General features: G+C 36.5%; 1 long non-coding RNA gene across 2 annotated transcripts; it reads right to left on the bottom strand.

The window, feature by feature from the left end:
• Positions 1 to 9,600: 9,600 nt before the first annotated feature.
• On the bottom strand, positions 9,601 to 17,922 carry LOC117717511 (uncharacterized). Of its 2 annotated transcripts, none has more exons than XR_013103165.1 (3): positions 14,518 to 17,922; positions 13,995 to 14,070; positions 9,601 to 10,256 (listed from the first exon to the last, which is right to left on the bottom strand). It is a non-coding gene; the product is annotated as an uncharacterized LOC117717511 (long non-coding RNA). The 2 variants fall into 2 exon arrangements; XR_004607953.2 differs by having other exon boundaries at positions 9,601 to 10,189; positions 14,518 to 17,918.
• Positions 17,923 to 18,342: the final 420 nt, after the last annotated feature.

Below are 18,342 nucleotides of genomic sequence, written 5' to 3'. Positions count from 1 at the left end.
AGTTCAGGTTTTCCTTGGTTTTATGAACCTGGTAAATCATAATCTTAGTTAGGATTGTTATTGCTGTGAAGGGGCACTATGACCGCAGCAAATTTTATAAATGAAGTTGGCTTGTTTACAGGGTCAGAGGTTTAGTTCTTGTCATCATGGCAGGAAGCATGGTGGCATACAGGCAGACATGGTACAGAAGAGGCAGCTCAGAGGTCTACATCTTGAGTGGCAGTCAGCAGGACAAGGGAGCAACAGTAGGACTGTCTTGAGCATGGGAAACCTCCAAGTCCACTTCCACAATGACACACTTCCTCCATCAAGGCCACACCTCCTCCAAGGCCACACCTTTTAATTGTGCCACGCCCTATGAGCCTATGGGAGCCGTTTTCATTTAAACCACCACATTCATTGTGTGGTTGTGTATTGTCAGCTAGGCTAATGGGCCTTTTAGATTATACTGAACAATCAACCTGTTTCCACTCATGGCTTTGAGTTCTGGAACCAAAAATACTATTTCTGGGGCAAATTTTCCCAGGTTCACCTGCAGTTCATTTACTCCAAGTTACAAGTTCCGAGCTTTATATGTGAATCTTGTGAATCTCAATTTTTTTCTGTTGAGCCCTGGATTGTCCCTCTGGAATTCAGAGCAAAGAGACACAGGTTATTTTTCCTTTATCAATGCAGCCATTCACAAACAACAAGTACCAATATGAACATACAATTTCTTGTAGTAGATTTACCTATAATGGAACACTAAAAGGACCTAAGTGCATAGAATTCATAATAATAAAATAAGGAAGACTAGAACAGGAAAGAAAGAACACAGAATGGAGCATCAAGAAACTGTAAAAAAAAATCATGGTTCTTCAAATGTAGAGTTAAATCCTTTCACTTACCTTTTGCAGAAAACAATATTTTTTTTTTCTGATTTATCTTCATCTATGCTATGTGCTTATGGATCCCTAGGTAGTAGTTTGGAACCTTAGGTTCTTCAAAATAGTTACCATGTTAGCGACCCCTATTCTTTCTAGGCTCTTCTATAAAATGGCCTTCTGTTAGTTATCTGATAATGCCAGCATCAATAGCACCAATAGTTTCATTCAGATCAACCAATGACAGCTTTTTGCTCTAAAAATTCTACTGCTTCCATTCAAAAGAACACACACACACACACACACATACACACACACACACACACACACACACACAAAGGGGGGGGGTTGTACAGAAGCGTGTTTCATTCAGGGGGATTAGAGTTTAGAATATTATTACTAAGGTATCAATTCTCTTTTTTTCCTCTATTAATTGTATTTAAAAAATAGATGATGAATAACATATTTATTTGTCCCTAGAATTATATTTGAGTTTGTGGGGTTCTTTCAGTTGTATAGTTTATCCGTTTGTCTCACAAAAGACGGCAATTTGTGTCAGTCAGGATGAAAAACTTCATCCGTAACTCACAAAGCTTTTGGTCATAGTAGAGTTAGGTTAAATGAATCAATAAAGCAGGAAAGCAAGACAAATTTCTTTCTACAATCTATTCATCATCAATATATTAAAGAAAAACAAACATATCCACTGTTGGTTTAAAAATCGGTATAGCAAGAAGTGAATGAATAAAGAGAATAAGAAAGAAGCAGAGAGTACATAGCCAGGAGCAGTAAGACTACTAAATTGTCTTTATTTATTCATATATGTAAAATGTTTCATTCATCCTAAGCACCATCATGGGCTGAGGCTACTAATCAAAATGAAATTCATGCAAATGTATGTACATGATTTGCAGATGAGCCACGGCCTCCAGGTTTCTGGAAAGTTGCCAGTATTGTCCTTCATACAGCAAACTTTGTGCTTTTTAAGTATTGAAATGGGCTTTTCTTTGTTTTCAACTCAGAGGTCACAAATGATACAGGACAGAAAGGAAAATAGGAAGTCTCCTCACCCAGCCATGGCTGTCCCAAGAGGTGGACACTTAAGATTTCTGCATTACAAGAAAGAATTGGCCTCTGGATTGCCTAAAATTTCAGACTTAAAAAAAGGGTCCATTAAGCACAAAATTGGCTTGAAACAATGTGACAATAATTTATGAGCAGATTTTTGCATTGTGTCTGCTGAAAGAATCTGATTTCTAGAATCTCTAATCACAAGAACAATTTTATTATTTAAAATGTGTCTCATGAAACATCCTATGGGGTGCAAGCTAGAACCAGTTATCTTTCTTTTGTTCTAATAAGAAACAGATATTACCACATAAGAGTGAAACTTGCCTGAAACCATGGTACTGCGAGAAAGCCACATCTGCCACGTTGAATAGCCACATGAAAGAGTGCCAAGTATCCAGACATTTGAGGAAAGCCTTATTTGTCTTTTTAGCCCCAGGCCAGGCAGACCAGCTTCCAAGCTCAGAGCTGCTAAGTGAATGACCACATGTAGAGCAGAGAGGCACCCAGCTAAGCCCAACAAAGCCCAGGCAACAGAGACACCATACACCTTGGTTGTTTGAGCCAGTCAGTTGGGGAGTATTTTGTTACAATGCCCTAGATAACGGGAGAAAACAGGACAAAGGACAAAAGCCCTACACACATTGTCATATTTAAATTATGTGTTGAATACAATAGTGGGGACAAAAGAGAGTAGCCTGCTCAGAGGTTTGGAGGCAACCATGAGCATATGATCTGTTTCTTTTTAATCTTGCAGCCTTAAGGAACTGATTTATTATTTCTAATACACTGATGAGGGAGTTTTGTGATTTATTATATGATATCATGATATCATGTTTCTCTAAATACTGACTAGTTGACTCCTTTTTCAACTTGGATACTAATTACTCTCTTCCCTGTCCTGATTTCTTCTGATATGACAGTCAGTATTACATTGAATAAACTGCTGAAAGGGTGAGTCCTGGTCAGTCAAAGATCTATAAGATGTCAGCTGTCCCTCGCTTGCTACAGTGGTGGTGTGTAAATGGTTACATATGGCCTTTATTATGTGAGACATATTCTTTCCATACCTAATTTGTTCAGCATTTGCTGTTTTACAGAGATCCTGAATTTTCTGCACCCGAGACATAAAATACCTTTTATGTTTTTGTTGTCAGAGTGTATCTTCTATATTGATTTTTAAATATAAATATGTATTGCTGAGCTTCCTTTTTAGTGTTTCTACCATATCCTCTTGGTTTTGTGTGTGTGTGTGTGTGTGTATTCTGTATAGTTTTATTTGTTTCAAGAAGTGAAAAAGTCTCTTATATTTTATATATTGTCTCTTTAATACTATTAGTAAATAATTCCCAAACACAATGAAAATGTAACAGGTTCACAGGTGAGAGATATATGATGAGTCAGGGAAACTATTATTTAATTATGGAGACTAATTTATCATCTTTAATAGAAGTCTTAAGTACTTTAAAATTAATTTTGAATGATCAGTTATCCACTCTTTTTGATATCATAGCTTTATTCATTTAATGATCTAGATCTTAGCTTATGCAAACTTATATAAACATATAATTAGATGATAAATGAGAGCTTTTGAGTTCAGCTTTAGAATATTAACTTATCAGCGTATGATGATGTATATGACTTGCTGTATTTTCCACTTTAATTAGAGAGATTACTTATTCATTAACTTAATTTAATACAAGCCCAAGGTCTTAAAGTTAATGATTCTTGAGACAGCATTTAAACTGGTCATACAACACAACAGAATCAGAATTAATATCAAGTGTTCTCACAGATATAACCTTTTATAATTTTATTAAGATAAAGTCAATAGAACGCATGAGTTTACATGATTTATAGGATTGACTTGAGTTCAGAAGTTATTTTAAACCATCAATATTTATAATTTAATATAGTCAGGGACTTATGTTTAGATTTTCATAATCTTAAAAATTCCTTGAAGTAATTATAAGTGATCTTTATCATAAACATAATATAAAATTAAATAAATTATAAGTAGATTAGCCATAGTAAAGCTGCAATCACTCCTACTTAAAATATGCATGCTGTACTAGATTAGATTGCAAAAATTTCTAGAAACTTTTCTGCCTCTTAATTCACTTTCCCTTTTATATATGGCTTCTGAGCTCCACACATGATGAGGTAGAATTATTTTTCTATACCTCTTGAGTCTGAAATGGAATATATAATTTGCTTTGAGCCATAGGACAGATTAAAAGTAGGAGACACAAGAGACTCCACCACTACCAAAATAAAATAATACTAAAAATATAAGTATTGGATCGGTATTCTTTCTGATCTTGAGAAACTTACAATCCTTGAATTAAACCAAGTTAGCCCATAGGATGAAGAGGCAGAAAGCCACGCTCTGTGTACTGCTAACAGAAAGCTTGCTGCCTTATGTATAAAGGAAAACATTCAAAAGTATTTGTTAGCTATCATTCTGCAAAGACAAGAATCAACCAGGAGCATAATGAATATGCATTGCTTATATCAAATGGTTTAACACACAAAACCATTTGATGTAAAATATAAAAATAGTACCAGGACTGGAACATTGTCATAGCCAACATGAAGGATGTAGTAAAACATTAAAGTAATATTAGCTTTGAATCAAGAGAGTGGGCAGGGGTTGAAACAACAGGAAAGAATTTACTTGTGAAGTTGTTTGGCAAAGTTGGGCCATAGTAGAATTTGTGACAAAACTTTAACTTCCGGAAATTTGAAAAATTAAAAATGTATCTAACTGAGGAACCTAAAAGATTGTCTCGTCTCGTGTCATGCTGAAGGTGTCAGTGAGCACAATTACCTTGTTTTACCACATATAGTAAGGTATGGAAAAAGGAATATAGATTTTAAAAATATGGACTATCTTATTTTATCATAGATTTAAGAATAGAAATGAGCCATTAATTCCTGGGTTAAAGAATTTATCTTCATTTTCACTCTCCTAAATTAGAATGTTTTACAAAGAAATAAATAACATTAAAGTAAATTTGCAAATGAAATCTTGATTTACATAGACATTTATAAAAAAAAAACTGTTGAGGATTCTAAGCAAGACAAAGGTATCCTTGGTAACATACATACATTCAGATAATCTTAAGGTAGCTTGCTGTGTCCAAAGTATGGAAGTGCCAAATTTGGAAAAACGTGGATGTGAATTTTAGTGGAGAATTTTAGAAAGAGCTGTCAGTTAAATTCATAGGCAAGGCTTGAAGGGTTTAAGAATGTTATACTAATAAAAACAGCAAATGTTTGTTCTAAAAATTTCTGCCATTGTTGAAAAGGGAAAGTCCTCTCAGTGTTCAGTATGGGAATCGCAGAGGTGGGCTTCAAACTCAGGAATTTGCTCAAGCAAGTCTCTCATAAGGGGACCATCAGTCAGAGGTCAGAGTGGAGGATTCTGTTCGTGTGGGGCTTGGTGAATCATGGCTTCCTATAATAGTTGCTCATTCTTTTTCATTCTGATTAGAAGCTTCTATTGCATTTCTCTCCATCCTCCTTCAGCCATCTGTCTGAGGTCGTACGGCAGGTCATTCCTTGTTAAGGAACTCTTTGCAGTTGCCAACATTCATGGCCCTCTTTAAGCAAGGCCAAAACAGGTCATTTATTTCTTCAGTTCTACATCGTTCCTTTGGCAAGAGACGCCTGATTTAAGTAGATCTCACTCAGGCCGGCCAATGGCTCACCAGGTTCAGGCACTTGCTGCCAAGTCTGAGGGTCTGAGTTTGATCCTCAGGACCCACCTGGTGGAAGGAGAGAACTATTTCTCAGGCATTGTCTTCTGACCACAGGAACACAGTAGTATGCTGAGCTACCCCCACATAAATAAATGTAATAAAAAATTTTAAAAGATGAATATCCATTAGTTGTCTGAATCCTTTAAAACACACTGAGTATCCCCACAAAGCTAAAAATACGTTTACGCCACTGCTGTGTATTCACTTGGAGAACACGGCACTTTAAATTTTTTTCTTTTATATTTGAGAATGTCATATAATTACACCATTTCTAATTTGACTGATGATCCATACTACAAGAAGGAAAACATACCTTGTACCACGAGACTCTTAATAATAGCTGAGTTATGGAATCCACCTAGGTGTTTACCAATATAGTGATGAGTAAAAGAAAATGTGGTTAATATTCACAGTGGAACTTTATCCAGCCACAAAGGAGAGCAAAAGTTATCACTTTCTGGAAGTATTTATAACAGTGCTTATTTTATACGTTTTATTTCATTTAAATTTTATATTAATCATATGATGGCATTACGATAAGATTTACTGATTTTTATGCTTATGAAAGTTTTGCCTTCATGTATGTGTGTATACCATACGCAGGCCTGGTGACTCTAGAGGCCAGAAAAGGGCATTATATCCTTTGGAGCTGGAATTACAGATGGTTGTGAGCTGTTATATGAGAACTGGGAATTATACCTGGGTCCTCTGCATGGGCAGCAAATACTGGTAAGCATCGAGACATTTCTCCAGCCCTGGCCCCACTGTTAGGTTGAAAACAACTATTAAGATAGAAGAAAGATTACGTAAGTTGACCAGTATCACACAATGACTGAGTATGAGATGGAGGTTTGCGTGGAAGCAGCTCTGGTTTCAGAGGCTGATTTCCGCAGCATCCAGAACACAAATTCAAACAGAGTCCAAGTCACTCACCTCCTGGTCACTACCTCAGCAGCTGAAGGAGGTAGAGTGTGTCTGTTATCTTTATTTCTCCAGAAAAATAATATATACTTGGGCCCAACTATATTTTCATCTGATAATCATAGACTCATATTCAATATCATAGAACTACTTAATTGCATTGTTTTTCTCATACTTTAATTACTCATGTGTTAATATATATTAATGGATACTGATTCAGAGATGAAATGATGTAATTTCTACCAGCAGTGGATATCGAGATTGAAACGCTCACCTCCTCAGCCAGGTAGGACTTCCAGTGGGAAGGCGGCATCAGCCCACCCACAAAACTTCTAAACCCCGAATTTGTCCTGCCTACAATATGTGAGGGGATAATGACGGAGCAGAGACTGAGGGTATGGCCAACCAGTGACTGGCCCAACTTGAGACCCATTCCATAGGAGAGAGCCAGCCCTTGACACTATTAATGAAATCTGCCATGCTTGCAGATGGAACCTAGTATCACTATCTCCTGAAAGGCTTCATCCAACAGCAGATGGAAACATATGCAGACACCCAGAGGCAAGCATCAAGTGGAGCTCAGAGAGTATTAGAGATGAGTGGGGACTAGAGTTGCATGAGTCTGAAGGGTGAAGTACACCTTAAGAAGACCTACAGAATCAAGTAACCTGGGCCCATGGGGACTCACAGAGACTGAGCTACAAACCAAAGAGCATGCAGGGGCTGGACCTAGTCCCCTTTCTTACATTTGTAGCAGATGTGCAATTTGGTTCTTCATGTGGGCCCCCTAATAATTGTGTGTGCATGTGCGTGTGCGTGTGTGTGTGCGTGTGCGTGTGCGTGTGTGTGTGGTCTAACTCTATTGGCTACTATTGGATCTCCTTCTCCTACCTGGACTGCCTGTCTGGGCCTCAGTGGGAGAGGAGGTGCTTAGTCCTGCTATGACTAGATGTCCCATGGTTGGATGGTACCCAAGAGGAGCCTCCCCTTTGGGAGAAGAGGAGTGGGTAATAAGTGGAGGAGTTTGTAAGGGCAGGACTGGAAGGAGGAGGGGTGTAATTGGGATGACATGTGAATAAAAATAAATTATGGGAAAAAGATGAGATGAATTTTCAGGACAATGAATGCATAGCAGTGACTTCAGAGATAATATAGGTACTCCATTTTCTTTTCTTACTCTCATTCTCTTGTGAATTTACAGTGGAGTTTTCCAGAACCAACGTTTTATATGACTTGGCAGCAGGCTAAGGGTGAAGCCAGAATATGATCAGACAATAAAAATGAACAACACAGAAGTGTATAAAAATATAAGTGGAAATCTTTCTTTGTTTTGTAAAGTAATACACATTTTTCATGAAAATCTACTGTGCAAGTTAACATGCAAAATATTTATTATTTATTTTGGTAAAATTTTCTTCACTTCTACTTCTAATATGTTAAATATTGATAGGTCCAATACACATAATTTTTTAAAAAATAAAAGACTGCTAAAGTCAAACAGTGTGTTAAGTCCTAGGTTAGAAAGTTTGTCTTAAAATATTTTTCAACTGCTCATATTAGAAAAACAATATTAATTTAAAAATTATTACACTTTAGTGCCTCAAATTTGGTATATTGGTATAAGATATTTTCATCTTTTTTTTTATGATTGTGATCAAGAAAGGCCTTCTTAACTGTAATTTATCCCCAAATCTTGTATTTCTTTGTTTAACTTTGCTTGTATTCTGTACATAAACATCTCTTTTTTTATTGTCTTGCACAATATTTCAGCATATTAGACAAGTTTGTAATCTGTGATACTTAACCGTCTTTACTACTAATTTAAATTGTATTTCTCAAACTTAAGGAAGCATATTGTTTTAGGAAAATTACTTGCTTTGCCTTGACATTTTGGCACATTTAAAATATATGCTGATATGGCATTGAGAATCATTATTAGGTTGCTTTCTATAGCACTGAGAAGGAAAACAATGAAAATGGCTCTACGGTATCAATAATTTATGAGGGAAAAGTCTATTTCTACTAGATTACATCTTAAAAATCCAAGGGAGACGGGAGGGAGCCCATTGATTCTTTGCCAGGGGAGCAGCCTCATCTTAGGGATTTCATGCTGTTCTCGAAGTGCGGTATCTTCCCATAGTTCCAGTATCTTCTTTAGCAATTTAAATGTAGGGAATGGGATCCGCCACAAAGTCACTTATCAGACAAACTCGGCATCTTTCTGATTAACCGCCACAGCACCTTGCTTGATTTCCTCCACCTAGAAAGATCCAACCCACCGGCTCACTCTCAGGAAGCTCCAGCCCCTCCGACGGTTCAGATATTTCATCCCTTCAGATTTACTTCTTAACTCTCCCACCCGCTTGAACCCTGGGGTTTCCTAAATGATTTCCAGGCCTGCTGCCATATCCGATTTTTAATAGGAACCTCTAAAGTGAACTATAATTTGAAAGTACGTAATCAAGGACGCTGTGGGATTCTCAGCTTTAGGCAATATGTTCTTTCGGGTAGAAGAAAGATCTGGCAAACAGAGAACCCGGCTCCTTGCACCAGCTGTGCCCCGGGCTTTTTCTAAAATTCCAGTGAAGTCTCTCTAACCTCCCTTGTCTGCTTGCTTGACTGGTGGAATCTACAGAAGTCCTGCCTGCTGGACTCCTTAACACCGATCACGTGAGGATTAGTGAGATGAAGGCTGAAGAGACAGCTCCCCTTCGGGGAAAGGCACTCTGAAAGAAAGGTTTTACAGAAAAGCTATGAGGATGGTCTCCAAGAACGCAGACCGCTTCCCCCCCCGCCCCCCCGCCCTCTCAGTCTCAAGTTGAATGCATGCTTTCTGGGAATTAGGTCATTATTGCCTTTTCTCTTTGAAATAAAAACATTTTTTTTTTAAAAGAAAAGTCTTCGTTTGAAATTGAACAAAGAAGGCAAGCTTTTGTTTCTTTCATGTACAATGTAATTTATTTTTTATTTTTAGCCTAAACATATTGCATTATAGCACGAATTGGCAGCTTTCTCCTCAAATACACTCCCATCTGCTGACTGGACCTCAATTGAGCATGCCCAATTGCACACTGTTTAATTGCCCAGATAGGCTAGTGGCACAACCATATTATAATTTACAAGTGTCTCCATATATGCTCATGTGTACATAGAAACATGTTTTGGACCCCCCTTTTTCTGAGTTGTTCTACTGCAAATTAAAAAATCTGATTCCATCTATGTATCTTAGCAGTAATAACCCATCACAGTTACTGTTTAAAATCATGCCCAGAGGCATAGACTGAGGGGAGGCCTGTTCTGACTTCACCTTCCTGTACTTCAAAAGAATATGCACATTTATGATGGGGGAATAGGAGAGTTGAGAAAAATGAGTAGGAAGAAAAATCCATGTGGATATGACATTTTTATTTTTTTATTTTTTTGGTTTGTTTTCTTCAACATCCAAATATCCACATCCGGTGCTTTCATCGGGTTCTTCAATTTAAAGTGTTGTTTTTGATTGTGCTTTATTTTGGGCTTGTTTTATAGTAATCACCAAATACTCTGGTGATACTTTCATCCATCCGTCATTCTCTGTCAACCAAAAGGAAAATTTGCTCTTAACTCCACATTAAGGCCAAAGAAAGCTTTTGAAGTTACACTGCAATGAAAAATAGGATTTAGTTTGATTTGAAAATACTTTCCAAACAAATCATCAAATTACCCTCTGTGGTGCTCTGTGATGAGGGAGCCTGCTGCCCATGTGGTATTCTCAAGAGAGATTCCAATGTCTGCCTCTAAGTTGGGGGAGATCGTTGTTTCAACAGTACTCATAATCTCACAAGCTTAATTGATACAGTAAAATCTCACAAATAAAATCTGTACATACATAAGAATTCTGTTCTCTTGAAACACTGAAAACTAGCAGTGCAGACTGATAGTTTTGAAACATATAGCAATTCATTACCCTGTAGGGTCTCATCCATGACTGCTAAAACAGATGTAGCTTATCTGTTTCTGGAATGTGTTTTTCTGTGGGGAAATACTTTTTTTCCCCCTTTCTTCATTTAAAGATTGAAGGGGAAGAAAATGATACTTGCTTTTGGGTTGAGATGTATGTTATATTTTAATATTAAGTAAGAAGCACACAACATGTTTCTAGCACTGTAACATAAGGTATGATATTCTTTACAGGAACATTTTTGCAATCCATATTATGATTTTAACACTTCTTGCTATTGTAGTGTTGTTTAAAAACTAAAGAGTTATAATGGAAATTACCCTCTGGAAAAAATGAACCACATTAAGTACACACTCAAAATACCAAAAGGATCTTAGACAGAAAATAGGCCATACACATTCAAGGAGCTGGACAGCTCATACCTGTTCAGAGCCTATTAAATGAGTTAAGTTTCTTACTATCACAAACCTTTTAGGGTTACTACATTTATTACATTGAAAGTCAAAACGAGAGCAACACTCATGTAAATTCATGTTTTAAAAGAAGGAAGAGATATATTTATATAAGTGGATCACATAAGTTATATCTTTAAATGAATTTAAGACTAAATGCACACTAACAGAATTTAGGTTCATGTTACATTTATAGCAATGCCTTATTATATGAACTCTGTCCAGTCTCTGTGTTCATCATCATCCTCTGCAAATAGAAGTTTCTCTGGTGAAAGTTGAGAGATGACTTAACCTATATGTGTAATAACTCATTAAGAGTTGGTTTAATTCTATATCCATTTAACAGAATAATAGCAGTAGGCTGTTTCTTCTGGTTTATGATCTGTCTAGCCATAGGCTATAGACTAATAATGATACCAGGCATGAATTGGCCTTAAATTCCATAACAAAGTAGTTTGTTACTCTCTCTTATTTGTACCATGATGGTACCAGTAAACATGTCTTTCCTGGCTTGTCACTACTGTAGCTCACCACTAAGTAAGATGGATTAAACTGTGCTTCTCCTCGGGTAGTATACATGGTACCTTCTGGCATTCTGTAAGTTAGCCAGGTCAGTTCCAACTTCAGTTCTCCATGTTCAATACTCAAGTATATGATTCTTCAGCACTAGGGACTCACCTTAAAGTTTTAGAGGAGGGTAACTCTATTGGCAAATGTTTGGGGAATCTTTGGAAACTTGCTGACCAACAACTCCAAAAGTAGCAACCTGTTCCTGGAACTGGGCTTTTTACTTGGTAGTCTCTGGTGTCTAGTAGGGACATTATTGCTTGTTATAAGTTAACTTCATTTTCACTTTTGGTTTAGGTATGTGTGTAGATATATTTTAGGAAACTTAATATATAAAGTTTTTGAAAAGTCAAGAAGGAAACTTGGGGGGAATAAACTGTAATACTTCCAGTAGAGTTGACTAGAAGCTGTTGGTGGCTATGTAGAGACCCTGGTAACACTGCAGTTTCATTATTAGGGGAATTGGAGTATTCTTTCTCTCCACAAATTTCTGCAGGATGAGCCTTCTTCCTGCAGAGTTCATTACACAGTGTGGATTCTTCCTACAATATTCCACTAGAATGAATTCCACCTGATCTACACCATTGGATCTCTTATATCTTTCTGTTTCTCGCTCTTTCCTTCATCCATTTCATGTTATTTCCATAAAAGCCACATGTGTACAGGATTTCCTGTTGTAGCAATTTGCTTTCCAAATAAGAGAGTTTTTTTTTACGCATCATTGTCTATATTATTTCTCCTACCCAATTTTAGAGCTAGAAATAACAGCATGTCCATATTATTTTACCCATAAAATACAGAAATAATTTGCCAATTCTTATGTAAAAATTGAAAAAATAAGAATAGTGGAATTTCGCCGGGCGGTGGTGGCACACACCTTTAAATCCCAGCACTTGGGAGGCAGAGACAGGCGGGTTTCTGAGTTCGAGGCCAGCCTGGTCTACAGAGTGAGTTGCAGGACAGCAAGGACAAAGAGAAACCCTGTCTCAAAAAACCAAACCAAAAAAAAAAAAAAAAAGAATAATGGAATTTCAATATATAAAATGTGGGGTGGTTGGATCAGACTAATTAATATATTCATGATCTGAAATAGTCACAAATTAATTCCTCCTGATCAAAAATTTCTACTCTCCCAACAATCTTTTTCCCTTTCTACTCTATGCTGTCTTAAGAACCATTCCAGTCTTTACTCTTTCTAGGTAAATTGCTGTATATTTCTGGGCACCGATTTCATGATTTTATTGTACTTATTGGTTTATTATTTTTTGGTAGGGAAATTATTAACCTTGGGCATTTTAGAACTATGAGAGTTGCATTATATTGATGAGATAAAATGTCTCCTTCTGTCTTGTGATGTTCTTGTGTCTCACATGTGTTGAATTTGGGACTAGATAGGGTTTTATAATTTTGGGGTGGGGGGTAAAAATTTAAGTATTGATTCAATGACAATGTATATGTGAAGGTATAATAATTATGGGTTGAAAAAGAAGACATTTAGGACAACCCCATCAAATCTAGACGCTTTCCATCAATCAGATCCCTCTAAAGTATTGTTTGGTACCTTGGTCAATAATACATCTTGTTTATTTGAATGATTTTACTTTTGACTGGAATAAGTAGTCATGTTTCATGCTCTATGAGCCCTTTTCCAACAGAGCTTTGTTTTATGCACAGAATGACAGCATACCAAATAACTCTTATTTTAAATTAGTTAACTTACAAATGTCATGCAATTGTTATTTATAAATGGTATGAAAGTAACTCATGGATTTCTCTGATAGAAAATTCAATATTAAGGGATTATATACCTCAGATCTGCTTTTTTTTTTGGTGCGTTTTCGATTATGCCAGTTATAGGCCATTACAGATTATTAATATTTATATTTTCTTTCCTCCAAATCAACCTTTAAACAACAATGAAACCATTATATTATTTTCTCACTCCTTTTTCACCTACGAAGAAATTGCTTAAAAAATCCCTTTTGTTATTTCTACTTATCAGAAAGGCTAGTTGATTGACATTTTGATGTACTATTACATTGTACCCTACACTTAACTTTGTGGATGTCTCTGTGTCCATCTGAGAATGGACACAGTTTTACATGTCTGCATGTGTTCAGGGTCGAAAAGGGAGATGTAAACAAAATAGAGGCCCCAGAGACAACCACTGGGATGACAATTTTGCAGGCAAGATGTATCAGATAATGTGCTGGTGCCACAGAGGTTGAGGGAGATAGAAAAAAAACATCCAAGTCACAGCATATATCCTGAAATACAGAGAGTTGACTTAACAAAAAAAATGACTAGAAAGAAAGTTAGGAGTAAATTTTGAAAATAGATCTTACAGGACACACAAGTGGACACTATAGATTAGAATCGTCTCTAGAAAACAACAGTAAAAAGGTTTAAGACTACTTACATTTAGAAACCAGATTTGGTGTTGAATTTGTCCAGGATCAATGACAGTGTCAGCCAGCAACCAGGATGAATACTTACTGTGAGAAAGAATATTAAAATCTTATCAATCACCATGTTGGTTTTTTTTTTTTTTTTTTTTGGTTAGCTATTATATTTCTATTCTGACTTAGCTAAAACTAGAACCTAACTTATCAGCACCATTAGCTATAAAATTGGTATACATTTTGTCATACATATTTAAAATGGAAAAAGAAGAGTGGTCAGAATTGTTTCCTTGAATCATATTGTCTATATGCCACTGACTTTTACCTTGTAAAATGTGGGCTTACACACACACACACACACACACACACACACACAAAGTTTAAAAAAAAATATTTGCTCTGGAGATTTGGGCTATAGTTTGCTAGAAGAGGCACCCCCCCCCCCTGATAATTACAACAGCGGATCACTTTTGGCTTTAACACAGGTTGTCATCACTTTGTACCATGCAACTTAGCCTCGTCAAGTTTCATCCTCATCACCTGCTCAAAGGTGAGATAAACCATTAGCTTGTTCAGATCCATCATTGTGTGGTAATGAATCTTGGAGTAGTCATGTTTGTATCCATGAGATTGGGGGATGACACTGTAACACTAAGAGAAAATAAAAAGAGGTTAAGAAGAAATTTATTGAGCAAAAGTACAAAGACAAAAAGGGTTGTCTTCTTTACAGGAAATGTTACATCTTCCTTGATATTCTGGCCATCCTTTTATTTACTTTTTTTTTTCCTAGACAGATTGTGGATACATCTATGACTTTCTGATACTTTAACTTATTGAAATATAATTCTAAGATGGATGCTCCGTGGCACAAGCTAGTGACAAGGTACTGAGTCGACTAAGGCAGAATGACTGCAAATTCAATGCCTACTTGAATCACAGAGGACACTCAAGGCCAGAGAGAGAGTGTCAGTACAAGTGCATTAAAATAAAACGCAGCAGGAGAATGTTCCCTAGAAATTGTGATGCCTTGTTTAATCTCTGGTACACAAGCAAGTAAGCAAGCCATAACAAAAAGAGTATTCCGTAAAAATTGGTGTCACAGATACTATTCTTCTAATAAAAATATCCAAAAAGATCAGACTAACTGAATTGTGAGATCATGTTGACCTCACCGTTCCATTTGAACTGAATGATCATCAAGAGAAAACAATGATTCCTGAAATTTGTGCTTTTACTTTCTTTACTTCAAAAAGAGTTTTTATCATATGCAGTATATTGCTTATGTTCATGTCAAGGTTGCTTCATGCTGCTCAAGTACTTTCAACTACAAAGGGCAAGGCTTACTACGTTATAATTGAGATCTAATGTTATGTTTGGATGTGGCTGCTCCAAAGGAGGCTCAAAGGATAAGTTTACTGTTTTCATGCAGAGTAAAACCCTATATTCCCCCCAAGCCTAGACATCTTTTCTCTACATGTGACCTCATAGGCAGTGCATTTTTGATCTAATATTGTATTAGATGAGAAGGCTTTGTTTAGACATATCCTCATGCACTACTGACAGTTGCTATAAAAATGATGCTCAATCTTTCCACAATTTCCATCGCTTTTCTATTAAAATCTGGTGTTTGTTGCAACAGAATTTCAGATTTTGCAACATGATACCCTGAGAGACAGGCGAGCACAGGCAGCTCCTTGGAAACATGAATTCTGGTAATTGCAACAGCCAAAATACTGGCCAAACACCACATAGAGAGAAATGACAACGAGGTAGGTGTGCTGAATTCCCAGGACTCTAAATCCTTTGGTGGAATTTTTTTTTCGACAATCTGTGGATACTGTTTTCTTGTGGCCATTGTTGTTAATACAGTTTGCCTCTGTTTCTTTTACCCACACTATTCTGGAAGAAATTTCACCTTCTGTATGTGGTTTTTGTTTCTGGGAGGCAAAAAATGTATCAGTGACTTATCCCTTGCCTAAACATATTCAAAAGAGGAAAAAGAACATAGATCAAGATGCTGTTGATTTCCAGGTCAGACTGGGACAAGTTATTTCATAAATACAGCTAAGGGTGAGAAGTGTATTCATGACAAAATATATCCGTGGAAGATTCCAACATAAGCTGACAATATGTTTGGGGTAATCATGTGGCCATGGTAATCATGACCATTTGAAGTTCAAAGGCAGCTTGAGTCTCTGAGCTGGATAAACTTGTTTACAGTTTCCGTTCAAAAGACGTTGATATTCTTGTTCCACTATGAAGGCAGCTGTAAGACAGGAATCTGAAACTTGCAGCAAACTCTATGGCAAACTGACAACTGAACTAAATCATGACAGTCAGCTACCTTCACATTTTCTCTTTCTTCCCTTACTCCATGACATTTCAAATAATTTCATTGCTTACTTGAGCAATGAGTCTGACTTTATTTTATTTCTGTGCTAGTTAATTTTTGTCACCTTGACACAAACTAGTCATTTAGGAGCCAACCTAAATTTCCTCTGTCAAATTGACCTGAGAACATGTTTGTGGGCCATTATTGGGTGATGAATGATGTGGGATACCCTAGGCCACAGTGGGCTATGCATGCTTGGCAAGGTGGTCCTGGGTTGCCTAAGAAATAAGCAACAAGATATGGGCAACAGGCTGGTAAGCAATGCTCTCTATGGTCTTAGCATTGCTTCCTATTTCCAGGTCTGGTCTTGAGTTCTTCCTTTGGCTTCCCTTGATGATAGATTGTAACCTTTCTTCTTCCACATTGCTTTAGATCATGTCTTTCAACAGAATAACAGTAAATAACCAAATCAGAAATAAATTTGAGAGCTAAACAAATGAGAGAGGGTTTAACTCATTTGAATGCTCCACTTTGGTACTTTTACTAAAAAATATACTTTGATTAATGAATGAAATAAAGACAAGTATCTGGTATCAATTAAAGTCTCACTTCTATACCTATTTTTCTATGAAGCTAAATTCCAATTTCTCCTAGTTCTGTACATATAATGACTGAAGTTTAAGAAATTGATTGGCATTGGGTAACAATCAATGAATACCAGTCTTTTCTGTCCTTAAGACTAGGTTTTCTCAGTCTTGTTCTTGAGATACAATGGCTCTCTTTCTCTTCTATGGATCCTAGGAGGCATGAATATTCTACTAAAACTATCTCATATCTAGAGTGGAAAGTGTATCTTAAGAGTTATCATTTGATACTATAAGATACACCTTTCTATGTTTTATCATTTTAACCATATACTTCTTACCCAGGCTAATTCATAGAGAAATATTTTACTAACCTTTTTAACAGTATAGAATAATCTGTGTCAAGTATTATTACATAAAATCTAGCAGATACATAGGGGAAAATTCCTGCAAACATCGTATTTTCAAGGTTATATGTATTTAGGATCTTTTAAGACACTACATTAAATTCAGTGAGTTGTACTTAGTTCTGTCCATCCTTGAGTGTTAGTTCTGTATTAACACAGCATTAGACCTTGGAGACAAGGAAGAAAACCAAGTCCTTGGCAGCAGCATTAGAGTCCTTGGCAGCATCAGGAGAATCTGGTCTACTCAATGCGTTTGATCACCTGGGCTTCATAAATACCCTGCTTTTACGATATGCCAGGAAAACCTATGGAAGTCAAAGCAGATGCTATAATTAGGGTTTATGTGAACTCCATAGAATGTGCAATTATAAAAAATGACCTAGGGAGAGGAGGTTATGTTCCACTTTCTATAGTCTAAACGTCAATATTAGGCATTTGTCATCAATCTATTTAAAAGCTACTGCTTTTAAAATAGCCCCAGTGATGGATGACTTAAATCCAGACAATAACAGCCCTTAAGAGCAAGATCAACCACAAAGAATTACTTCCTTTCATTTTAAGAAATCTTGGACCTCTTAACAAATCAGCAGATGATATATTATAATGATTTTTATATTAATATGCTATATCTACCATTAAACTGGTTGCATTATCCATAAACTTAACAGACAAATAGGTTTCTCTAAAGATGGGTTGCTCAATAGCCTGTTGTTAATGGGGAGTGAGCAGGTCTTCAGGGAATGGATGTGGATGCCAACCAGGGATTGCTCAGGATCAAGTGCCGTCTTAAGCAGCTACATTGCATGTAAATGATGCAATTCACAGTAAGACAATACAATTAAAGCCACTCCAAATTTAGACCATTTTTACTACACATAATCTGATACTGTGAACATTGTGCTTTTCTTTAGCAAGCTCTGCTCTAACTTACCGGGACAATTATTTCTTATTGACTGATATTTTCATGATGCTCTTCCCACACTAGCAGCCCAAGGAAAAATTACATTATAAAAACAATAGCACCGCCAGCAGAACATCACAA

Source organism: Arvicanthis niloticus, chromosome 12 (genome assembly GCF_011762505.2).
Source record: "Arvicanthis niloticus isolate mArvNil1 chromosome 12, mArvNil1.pat.X, whole genome shotgun sequence".
In the NCBI taxonomy this organism is placed as follows: domain Eukaryota; kingdom Metazoa; phylum Chordata; class Mammalia; order Rodentia; family Muridae; genus Arvicanthis; species Arvicanthis niloticus.
The sequence above is the reverse complement of the archived record's forward strand: the minus strand, read 5'-3'. Positions and strand labels throughout refer to the sequence as shown.